We start from the raw sequence: 12,695 nt of genomic DNA, 5'->3' as shown, positions 1-12,695 counted from the left end.
TGTTGGTACCGCTTACTCCCTCCGGAAAGAGATCAACCTTACACAAAAACAAAAAAAAAAAAATATGGGTAGAGGGAAGCCTTCCAGAGCCCCCTTCTGGGAGAAGTTCCCCGGCTCCCACCTTTTGGGGAGTGCGCAGCCTGCACTCCAGTCAACCAAATAAATAAAAAATTTACCCATCCCACCTTTGTGGGGAGAGTGCTCAGTCCACCTTCTGAGCCACCATAAAACAAAAGGTTCCTTCCACCAGAAGGGAAGGGAAGTAGAAAGAAAAAATATTTAAAAATACATGGTCAACACATGGTATAGCCCCTGGGGATCTAAAATCACCTTCTTATATATACCGACACACACAGACAGTCTGATTGATTCTTTGTTCCACAGATTATAAGAATAAACTTTTCCCAGAAGGAAAAGTATATAAACAACAGGATTACAAAACGTTTCCCAGAAGGAAAACAATGCGAAATGCGCCACGGAAAAACCCTTTGTGTTACATACATGTGCGAGGGAGTCTTAAAATTAACTTTACAACGCAGGGTATACCACTCACCTCCTTCAGATTGCATTTCACTTCAGGCCTGCATTTCCTCCGTGCGAATAAGGTCCTGACTCCCCCCCCCCAGTTGGTTGCCCATCTCCCCTCCGGGCAAACTTAAAAAAAAAAAATACTCCCTCCCTAAGGCAGGAGAGGGTAGACTTCCTGCCCCATCCCCTTAGTTGGTTGGATGATCAGTCACCTCCCTATACCGAGGGGTAAAAAATAAAAGCAAATCACCCCTTCAGCCCTTCCCTAATCTGCGTAGCAGGGAGGGAAGGTCAACAGGTGGAAGAAAAATAGTCAACGCAGAGCATACCGCCTGACAAGCTAAAATCGCCTTTTTATATACGACAGACAATCAGACTCTGATTGCCTGGACGGCGGGCTGAGCAATGAATGTGGAAGCCGGGGAACTTCTCTCAGAAGGAGGATGGGAGGCCCAGGGAGCCTTTGCTCTCCTCCTAAGAGAGGGATATCCTCTTACTCCCTTGGGAAAGAGATCAACCTTACACAAAACAAAAAATATGGGAAGAGAAGCCTTCCCGGGCCCCCTCCCCCTTCGGGGAGGAGAAGTTCCCCGGCTCCAACCTTTTCTTTGGGGGGGGGCTAAGCCTGTCCTCCAGGCAACCAAATGAAAAAGAAATTTACCCATCCCACCTTTGTAGGAAGTGTGCTCAGCCCACCTTCTGAGCCACTGTGAAAGTTTCCTTCCACCAAAAGGGAAGGGAACGAGGAAGGAAAAGTCTCTGAGAATCTTCATGCAATTTCTTTGACAAAGAAACTGTTTTCACTTGATTCCACACAAAATTTTTATTGCTTTTTCATCTATTGTCTTATATTAGGATTTCTTTATGCATGTTATTTTATTTAAGAGTACTAAATAGCTTTTCAGTTTCTTGAGACTCTTTCACCTGTCTGGATTCTGCAGCAACGTTGTGGAGTGATATGTAAAACATAAATTGGTACTATATAACAATAGGTATGTAGAATTCTAACTCGCCAGTGTTGATCGTTTCAATTATTTACAAATTCACCAGGTCCTAGATATGACCATAAACTGTATCCAAACGTGGGGCTTTGTGAAGTGTGAAGCCACCATTTAATTGCTATTGCTACCAGGTCCACTCTGATCTGGAGTAGTAGTACCTGTTAGGGTCCCAATTATGAGTTAAATAGAAACCAACATTAAATAAACAAATATATTCTAGGAAAAAAAAATGTCACTAGATTGGGCATGAAATAACCTGATATAGTGTTGATATGTCATAAAACAAAATGAACCAACAAATTCACCAATCGACACAATATCAACAAATGTATCTTTCTTTTCCTTATTCTGTGCTTATTTCTTGGTACTAAGCTTATCATTAACTAACCCTGACATTTCTTTTACTTTGTTTTGTGTATATATTTTATTTTGTGTAGAATAACCAAAAAGACATTTAGCTACCACATTTGCAGCGAAATGTTAGCATACATAAAATCACTGGTGACAACCCATGATGTTTTTTCTTATGAACACGAAATAACCAACACGCTTTCCATTGGTTTTTCATGATAACAATTTAATATTGATAAATTATAATAAACATGTCCATTACTTTTCTTTTTTTATCAATAAATATACTTGGTTGATAATTAGAGAACACAATGTTTATTGTAATAAAACTTGTGATCTATAACATCCAATTCTAAAAATTAAACTTTCCTTTCTCAATTGAAACAAACAACATACCCCACACTATGTTCCTAAAAATGAGGATTTTACTATTGCGTTTACATAATTTTTTAGCTATGTTTCTCTTACTTTCAGCATGAGATCATTTTCTACACGTGTTTCATGCATACCACACAAACATTTTACCTCTGACATTTTTAATTTTTTTCCAATTTCCTTTCACCATGAACATTATCATTAGTACAGTTTTCATTTAAAATGAAGCTGTACATGGTTACTATTACTTGGAAAGCAGATCTAAAAAAAAAAAAAAATAACTGTTTTCACTTTGAAAATTTACGATTTATAGATCTCGGATTTGGCCCTTCTTCACCTTTTATCTTACATTTGTAAATATTGTATATATAAACTTTTTTCTTATTTCTCCAATGTTATTTCATTCATGCAATTTCATAATCCACCAACATTGTATAAGATTCAATTCCATTTGACACTTGAAAACAACTTTTTATATAGTAAACAGCATTTATTTCTTTTCAGACATATTCTTATTTTATTTTATTTCCAGTACTATGTTTTATTTCATTTTGTGGACACTCATTTACCTCTCTGGGATGCTGCAGGGAACATGTAGAGTGATATATCAAACAAGAAGTGGTACTTTATGACAATAGGTATCTAGGATTTACACATACCAGTGTTGATAGTTTGAAATATTTACAGACTAACATTTTACACAATATAAACACATGTACCTTTTTTTTTTCTTTTCCTTTGCTTATTTCTCGAACCTAAACTTATCATTAACTAACCCGTAACTTTGTTTACTTTGTTTTGCGTATATATTTTATATTGGGTAGAATTAACAAAACTTAATTTCGCTACCATCATTATTTTTTAGTGACATGCACTGTTAACATCAATAAAATCACTGGTGACAATACTTGATACCTGTTTCGTATAAGCACCAAATAACTATCACTATTTCGATTTGCTTTTTCATGATAATATGTTCATCTTGATACATTATAATAAACATTTCCATTCACTGGTCGTTTGCTTAGCTTAGCTTTACATCATTTTTTCACAATGTTTCTCTACTTGCTTTCAGCATGAGAGCAGATCATATTCTAAACGTTTCATGCATATCACACAAACTTATAATATTTGATCAACATTTGACTAACAATTTTTTGCCAATTTCCTTCAACATTCTCATTACAATTAGTACAGTTTACATTTTGTCGTTAAAATGAAGCTGTACATGTTTCCTATTACTTGGAAACCAGATTTGTAAAAATCCCATTTTTTTTTTCACTCTGAGAATTTTCATTATATTTCTTTGACCAACGATTTGTTTTCAATGGACTTGATAAGTGCTAATATAGAGAGAAGAGAAACAGGGTGAGAGAGAGGCAGAAGAGAAAGTTGTTCTATCCTCTTTCCCAAATTTGACTACTGTGCGCGTTTGAACTCTCATCCTCGAGTTGCCTATTAGCCTTGATAAGTGCTAATATAGATAGAAATACCTATTCTGATACCTAATAAAAGAAAGGACACTCTTTGGGGCGGATTTTGATGATAACAAGTCACTAATTAGAAATTATAATAAACATTCAAATAATTTAAGAATTTTAACAAAAATAAAATTACATGGTAATCACCCAATTTCTGCCACAAAATTTTGATTGGCAAAACTCATAAACAGAAAATATATATTTTCTAATTTCATCTTTTTTTTTTTTTTTTTTTTTTTTACATAATCTGGTTTGATGTTTTCCTAAATATTCAAATCACTATATTTTGCTGCTTAATATCAAATACAGCAAATGAGTTATTTTTTATGCATCAAACAATTACATTTTCTCATTCATCCAAACTAATCACTGAACATCAATTTCATAGTTTCTTCGCTAAAATATTACTGTGCTTGATGTCATCAAGTGGAGCAGATCATTTTTTTTTTCATTTGTTCACACATTTTTCCAATTTATATATATTTTGTCTAAGATTCTTAGCCTATGTCATTGCATACCAAGCTGTTTATTAAAAGTTAAGGTTCACTGTAAACACATATGTTACACCAAAATAAAAACGCTTCAGATAATGTCTTGATATTCAATTCAGTTTCTCACATGACATCTTATGAAGTTAGTAGAAATGTTACAGACTTTTGAATCTCAAACATTTTCAATACTGAGCACTGATATTTTCTTTTTTGGAATATAAGCACATTCATGATTTTTTTTTTTACAAACGTCAACAAATTTCACATTGTGTAGCAATGTACTGAAACAATTATAAAAATATTTGTTTTTATTTTGGATGATGCAGGGCATCCGGAGAGAGATGTTTCTAACAAAATGAAAGTATAATTTTTAGCAATAGGTATCTAGGAAAAGGCCACTACATATGTTATAAATTCCAAATTTCCACAACCTGGCAAATACTGGTACACGCTAGCAAATTTAGATTTGCAATTACAGAATATGATTCTAATTTTTTCCTTTGCTCTTTATTCTAACACTACACTAAGTTTACTGTTTTATTTCGCTACAGTTGATATTGTGTAGAACAATAAGAAAATCATAGTGAACAATGCATTCAACAAAATTTCATACACATTTCTAGATACCTATATCTAATAAGTTCAAAAGAAAGGACACACTTAGGGAGGTATTTTGGTGGTCAAGTCACTAAATAGAGATTAGCTGGTTTCCCGGCATAGCCCAGGATGTAATAAAGATTGACTGAAATACATGTTCTAGCTGGTTTCTAGGCGTTGCCAGGGATGTAATATAGACACATTATGTTGTATATTACCTGTTCTCTTCTCCCTAAGGTAAAACAATTTCATATACATGCTGTAAATTACCTACGCTAGGGATAAAACATGAACAATACCAGTCCTAGGGTAGATAAAACAAATAATACATAGAGATGAAAGATTCCTCTCCCCTAAGAATAAAACATATATTCAATATCTGCTTTTGTTTTTTCATTGTTTATACGGTCCCGAGCAACGCCGGGTAGCCCTGCTAGTCTTCTATATATATAAATCCCAAATGTCTGTGAGTTTGTATGTTTGTATGTAACGCTAAAACTTTTGAAACACACAACCAGACTTGATAAATTTGGTATCATATCGAAGCCCCGTGTCCCGGATGACAAATATCGAAATTTCACGTCAAACGGACGAGGAGAAAGGGGTAAACGTATCAGTTATCTCCAAGGGGGTCCCAAAAAAAACTGTCATTGTAATGCTTTTTATTACGTAATTCTTGAATGATCCAATGTAATTAATACGTAAAAAAAAAAAGCTTAGTCATGTCACGTGACGTGACGTCAACGTCCACTAATGGCGAACAATTGTTAATAAAAAGTTCTTTCTCCGATAGTTTTGCATTTTTCTCTTCGTCTCAGTTATATCGTTTTTAAAACTTTATGCCAATGATTCCATCGTGATTACCTGGTTAAAAATATTATTTATACAAGAGTTTTAACGAAAAATGTCAGGAAAAAATGTACGAGAATAAAAAAATTCACCTTTCAAAATATTAGACGATAATAAAAAATATCGTAATATTTATGTAATGTAAAATACTTAGCCATTTTGTATATTACCACGTGACCTCATACCTCTTAAGCTGGAAGGGGGGGAGGAGTAAAACCAACACCGTCTCTCTCTCTCACTCTCTCTCTCTCTCTCACTTTCTCTATCACCCTCTTTCTATTTTTCTATTCGTTTAAAAACGCTTAGTCATGTCACGTGACGTGACGTCAACGTCCACTAGTGGCGAATCTAATTGCTAACTTCAATATGCACCGGTTTTGTGCTGCTTCGAAAAGGAACAAAATTCAATATACACCGCTTTCTCTTCCCTCCCTCCCTCTCTCTCTCTTTCTCTCTCTCTCTCTCTCACACACAGTTTGTCACGTACGTATTTATTATACTTTTATCTCAGTAATTTTTAGTATATTTAATAGCATTTTCGGTCGACCTAGACGAGAGTGCCAAAATGGCCGACCAGCACCGAGATATGACATGTATTTAATTTAAGCCGTCGTTTCGTATCTTACAACATCGTATCTTACAACATATACAACAAATACTTTATTGTAACTTTTTCTTTAATAATCTATATTTAATAAATATTTATATAAAATTATCAGAATTGAAAAAAAAAGCCAAGCTGGCAACCCTGATAGGCACATGAATGTACCTTGGCAACACGGCTCTAGCTGAAATAACAACGGCTGGCATTTTTCGAATACATCGGTAAACACTGTATGTTTTTCGAGCTGAATAAACATGTTACATTGATTAAAAACACAAAAAATATATCCAGTTGGATAGAAAAGTAGCTTATCTTGCCTTTGATAACATTTATTTGTTATATATTTGTCTTTTGACAACTTTTTTGAATCTATGTTTACTATAATACAAACCCAAATATTCTTTCTTTTAAAACAGTAATGAATTTTCCGAACTCAATATTTTACAATTTTTTAAATTTTAAAATCTATCAAAATTTTTCTATTGATTCAATTTTTACGATATTTTCAGGGTCAATGTGAAATTTTATGTTCTTTCCAATAAATCGAAAATAATATTTTAGACTACCGTTTTTTTTTTTTAATTCACGAACCCCCCCCCCATGTACATTTTTCGAATACATCGCTAAACACTGTATGTTTTTCGAGCTGAATAAATATGTTACATTGAATAAAAACACAAAAAATATATCCAGTTGGATAGAAAAGTAGCTTATCTTGCCTTTGATAACATTTATTTGTTATATATTTGTCTTTTGACCGTCCACTAATGGCGAGTCTTTTTTTTTTTTTTAAATAAACCTAATTTTAAAATTTCGATGTTAGAAAAACAGTCCATGTAAATATAAAAATTCTATTTTTTGTTTGATAAAAATAATAAACAGTTAATAAATACAACAAAAAAGTCCATTAAGTTCAACAAACTAAACTCTTTTATTTATAATAAAACTCTTCGACAGTTTAAATGCTTTCAAAATCCTATGTAAGTATATCGTTTATACTGTACACAGATTCGAAAAAGTTATCAAACAAATATATGACAGAGTTGAATAAATATGTTACATTGATTAAAAACACTTCTTATTAGCATTTTCTTTTTATATGACAACGTTAATGTTCATGAATCTCTCTTTTAATCACTTTTATCGACTATCAGCCAAATAACCGGGGTCTAAAATTTGGGAAATTATTTTTCTATTCATTTAAAGAATATGCTATTAAAAAAGAAAAAGTCGATAAAAGTTAGACATAAACAGTAAAAAAATAGAAGATATTATTATTAAATAACAATAATTATTAAAAATATTTGTTATATCTTTGTCTTTTGACAACTTTTTTGAATCTATGTGTACAATAATACAAACCCAAATATTCTTTTTTTTAAAACAGTAATGAATTTTCCGAACTCAATATTATACAATTTTTTAAATTTTAAAATCTATTAAAATTTTTCTATTGATTCAATTTTTACGATATTTTCAGGGTCAATGTGAAATTTTATGTTCTTTCCAATAAATCGAAAATAATATTTTAGACTACCGTTTTTTTTTTAATTCACGAAACCCCCCCCCATGTACATTTTTCGAATACATCGCTAAACACTGTATGTTTTTCGAGCTGAATAAATATGTTACATTGAATAAAAACACAAAAAATATATCCAGTTGGATAGAAAAGTAGCTTATCTTGCCTTTGATAACATTTATTTGTTATATATTAAAAATTCTATTTTTTGTTTGATAAAAATAATAAACAGTTAATACATACAACAAAAAAGTCCATTAAGTTCAACAAACTAAACTCTTTTATTTATAATAAAACTCTTCGACAGTTTAAATGCTTTCAAAATCCTATGTAAGTATATCGTTTATACTGTACACAGATTCGAAAAAGTTATCAAACAAATATATGACAGAGTTGAATAAATATGTTACATTGATTAAAAACACTTCTTATTAGCATTTTCTTTTTATATGACAACGTTAATGTTCATGAATCTCTCTTTTAATCACTTTTATCGACTATCATCCAAATAACCGGGGTCTAAAATTTGGGAAATTATTTTTCTATTCATTTAAAGAATATGCTATTAAAAAAGAAAAAGTCGATAAAAGTTATACATAAACAGTAAAAAAATAGAAGATATTATTATTAAATAACAATAATTATTAAAAATAAATATTAACATTTACAATAATAAAATGAGTTAATATTAAAAATAATTATTAAAATAAAAATGAGTTTATTATTAAAAATACATATTAATATTCAAATAAAATTGTTTTTATTATTAAAAATAAATATTAATATTTAAAGTAGAATAAAATGTGTTTATTATTACATACAAAAAAAAAAAATATGGGGACAGGGAAGCCTTCCCGGGCCCCCTTTCTGGGAGGAGAAGTTCCCTGGCTCCTACCTTTTTGGGAGTGCTCAGCCCGTCCTCCAGTCAACCACAATATTTGAAGAATAAAGATATTTTTGTTTTTGTGTTTTAGGTGGTGAAGGTGATCTGGGGAGTGTTTTTTTTTTCACAAAAAAGGTACTTTTTACGAATGGGTATCCAAGAAAATTACAGTATTTTGTCAGAAATTAAGGTTTTCATTGACCACTCTCAATACTATCAGAAATGAACAAAGTTAATTAAACAGTCTACACAATATAAACTAACTGTTTTGTTGGCTTTTTATTCTAACTCCAAACTAACCCATAACTACATTTTTCATTTATTTTGCAAATTTGATTTCCTTTAGTTTATATTGTGTAGCTGAATCAGAAATTGATTTATCTTTTGTCATCTGTAGTTAACATGCTATCAGCGCAATTACTACAGCGTAATCACACATGATCTACCAAAATAAAAACACTTCAGATAAAGTCTTAAATAGAATTCAGTTCCTTACATGACATCTGATGAAGTCAGTACAAACGTTACAAACTAATACTTGAAAAACAATTTGACATTTACTGTACTACAATATCACATTTGTATAGAAGTAGAAATCTGGATACCTATTCTGATACCTAATAAAAGAAAGGACACTCTTTGGGGCGGATTTTGATGATAACAAGTCACTAATTAGAAATTATAATAAACATTGAAATAATTTACTTGGTAATCACCCAATTTCTGCCACAAAGTTTCAATTGGCAAAACTCATAAGCATAAAATATATATTTTCTAATTTCATCTTTTTTTTTTTACATAATCTGGTTTGATGTTTTCCTAAATATTCAAATCACTATATTTTGCTGCTTAATATTAAATACAGCAAATGAGTTATTTTTATGCATCAAACAATTACATTTTCTCATTCATCCAAACTAATCACTGAACATCAATTTCATATTTTCTTCACTAAAATATTACTGTGCTTGATGTCATCAAGTAGAGCGGATCATTTTTTTTTCATTTGTTCACACATTTTTCCAATTTATATATATTTTGTCTAAGATTCCTAGCCTATGTCATTGCATACCAATCTGTTTATTAAAAGTTAAGGTTCACTGTAAACACATACGTTACACCAAAATAAAAACGCTTCAGATAATGTCTTGATATTCAATTAAGTTTCTCACATGACATCTTATGAAGTTAGTAGAAATGTTACAGACTTTTGAATCTCAAACACTTTCAATACTGTGCACTGATATTTTCTTTTTTGGAATATAAGCACATTCATGATTTTTTTTACAAACGCCAACAAATGTCACATTTTGTAGCAATGTACTGAAACAATTATAAAAATAGGTATCTAGGAAAAGGCTACTACATATGTTATAAATTCCAAATTTCCACAACCTGGCAAATACTGGTACACGCTAGCAAATTAAGATTTGCAATTACAGAATATGATTCTAATTTTTTCCTTTGCTCTTTATTCTAACACTACACTAAGTTTACTGTTTTATTTCGCTACAGTTGATATTGTGTAGAACAATAAGAAAATCATAGTGAACAATGCATTCAACAAAATTACACACACATTTCTAGATACCTATATCTAATAAGTTCAAAAGAAAGGACACACTTAGGGAGGTATTTTGGTGGTCAAGTCACTAAATAGAGATTAGCTGGTTTCCCGGCATAGCCCAGGATGTAATAAAGATTGACTGAAATACATGTTCTAGCTGGTTTCTAGGCGTTGCCAGGGATGTAATATAGACACATTATGTTGTATATTACCTGTTCTCTTCTCCCTAAGGTAAAACAATTTCATATACATGCTGTAAATTACCTACGCTAGGGATAAAACATGAACAATACCAGTCCTAGGGTAGATAAAACAAATAATCACATAGAGATGAAAGATTCCTCTCCCCTAAGAATAAAACATATATTCAATATCTGCTTTTGTTTTTTCATTGTTTATACGGTCACTTTCTCTATCACCCTCTTTCTATTTTTCTATTCGTTTAAAAACGCTTAGTCATGTCACGTGACGTGACGTCAACGTCCACTAGTGGCGAATCTAATTCCCAACTTCACTATGCACCGGTTTGGTTACTATGGAAACACTTAATTTTTGTGCTGCTTCGAAAAGGAACAAAATTCACTATACACCGCTTTCTCTTCCCTCTCTCTCTCTCTCTCTCTCTCTCTCTCTCGCACACACACTTTCTCTTTAAAACAAGTCGGTGTGTTTCTGATGTTACGTACGTATTTTTTATATTTTTATCTCAGTAATTTTTATTATATTAAATAGCATTTTCTTTTTTTTTTTTCATGGGAAATTATTTTTCTATTCGTTTTAAGAAAATGCTATTAAAAAATAAAAATTCGTTAAATTCTGGCAACAGTTATTTATTTATGCTATTCGCAGCCGGCCGGCGGCAAAACCGGAAGTTGTCGAGATAAACGGGCTTAGACATTTTGTAAACATTGTTTTTAAAAAGAAACCGTCACTTCCTTTGTAAACAACGGGTGGCATTTTTCGAATACATCGGTAAACACTGTATGTTTTTCGAGCTGAATAAACATGTTACATTGAATAAAAACACAAAAAATATATCCAGATGCCTTTGATAACATTTATTTGTTATATATTTGTCTTTTGACAACTTTTTTGAATCTACGTGTACAATAATACAAACCCAAATATTTTTTTTTTTAAACAGTAATGAATTTTCCGAACTCAATATTTTACAATTTTTAAAATTTTAAAATCTATCAAAATTTTTCTATTAATTCAATTTTTACGATATTTTCAGGGTCAATGTGAAATTTTATGTCCTTTCCAATAAATCGAAAATAATATTTAAGACTACCGTTTTTTTTTTAATTCACGAACCCCCCCCCCATGTACATTTTTCGAATACATCGCTAAACACTGTATGTTTTTCGAGCTGAATAAATATGTTACATTGAATAAAAACACAAAAATTATATCCAGTTGGATAGAAAAGTAGCTTATCTTGCCTTTGATAACATTTATTTGTTATATATTTGTCTTTTGACAACTTTTTTGAATCTACGTGTACAATAATACAAACCCAAATATTTTTTTTTTAAAAAAGTAATGAATTTTCCGAACTCAATATTTTACAATTTTTTACATTTTAAAATCTATCAAAATTTTTCTATTGATTCTATTTTTACGATATTTTCAGGGTCAATGTGAAATTTTATGTTCTTTCCAATAAATCGAAAATAATATTTTAGACTATCGTTTTTTTTTTAAATTCACGAACCCCCCCCATGTACATTTTTCGAATACATCGCTAAACACTGTATGTTTTTCGAGCTGAATAAATATGTTACATTGAATAAAAACACAAAAAATATATCCAGTTGGATAGAAAAGTAGCTTATCTTGCCTTTGATAACATTTATTTGTTATATATTTGTCTTTTGACCGTCCACTAATGGCGAGTCTTTTTTTTTTTTTTAAATAAAACTAATTTTAAAATTTCGATGTTCGAAAAACAGTCCATAATATGTCATTATAAAAATTCTATTTTTGTTTGATAAAAAGAATAAAACAGTTAATAAATACAACAAAAAAGTCCATTAATTTCAACAAGCTAAACTCTTTTATTTATAATAAAACTCTTCGACAGTTTAAATGCTTTCAAAATCCTATGTAAGTATATCGTTTTTACTGTACACAGATTCGAAAAAGTTGTCATCAAACAAATATATGACAGAGTTGAATAAATATGTTACATTGATTAAAAACACTTCTTATTAGCATTTTCTTTTTATATGACAACGTTAATGTTCATGAATCTCTCTTTTAATCACTTTTATCGACTATCATCCAAATAACCGGGGTCTAAAAGTTGGGAAATAATTTTTCTATTCATTTAAAGAATATGCTATTAAAAAAGAAAAAGTCGATAAAAGTTAGACATAAACAGTAAAAAAAAAGAAGATATTATTATTAAATAACAATAATTATTAAAAATAAATATTAACAT

The sequence above is a fragment of the Euprymna scolopes genome, chromosome 2, assembly GCF_053919585.1.
Source record: "Euprymna scolopes isolate OS-2025 chromosome 2, ASM5391958v1, whole genome shotgun sequence".
Taxonomy (NCBI): domain Eukaryota; kingdom Metazoa; phylum Mollusca; class Cephalopoda; order Sepiida; family Sepiolidae; genus Euprymna; species Euprymna scolopes.
Note: the sequence above shows the minus strand (reverse complement) of the source record.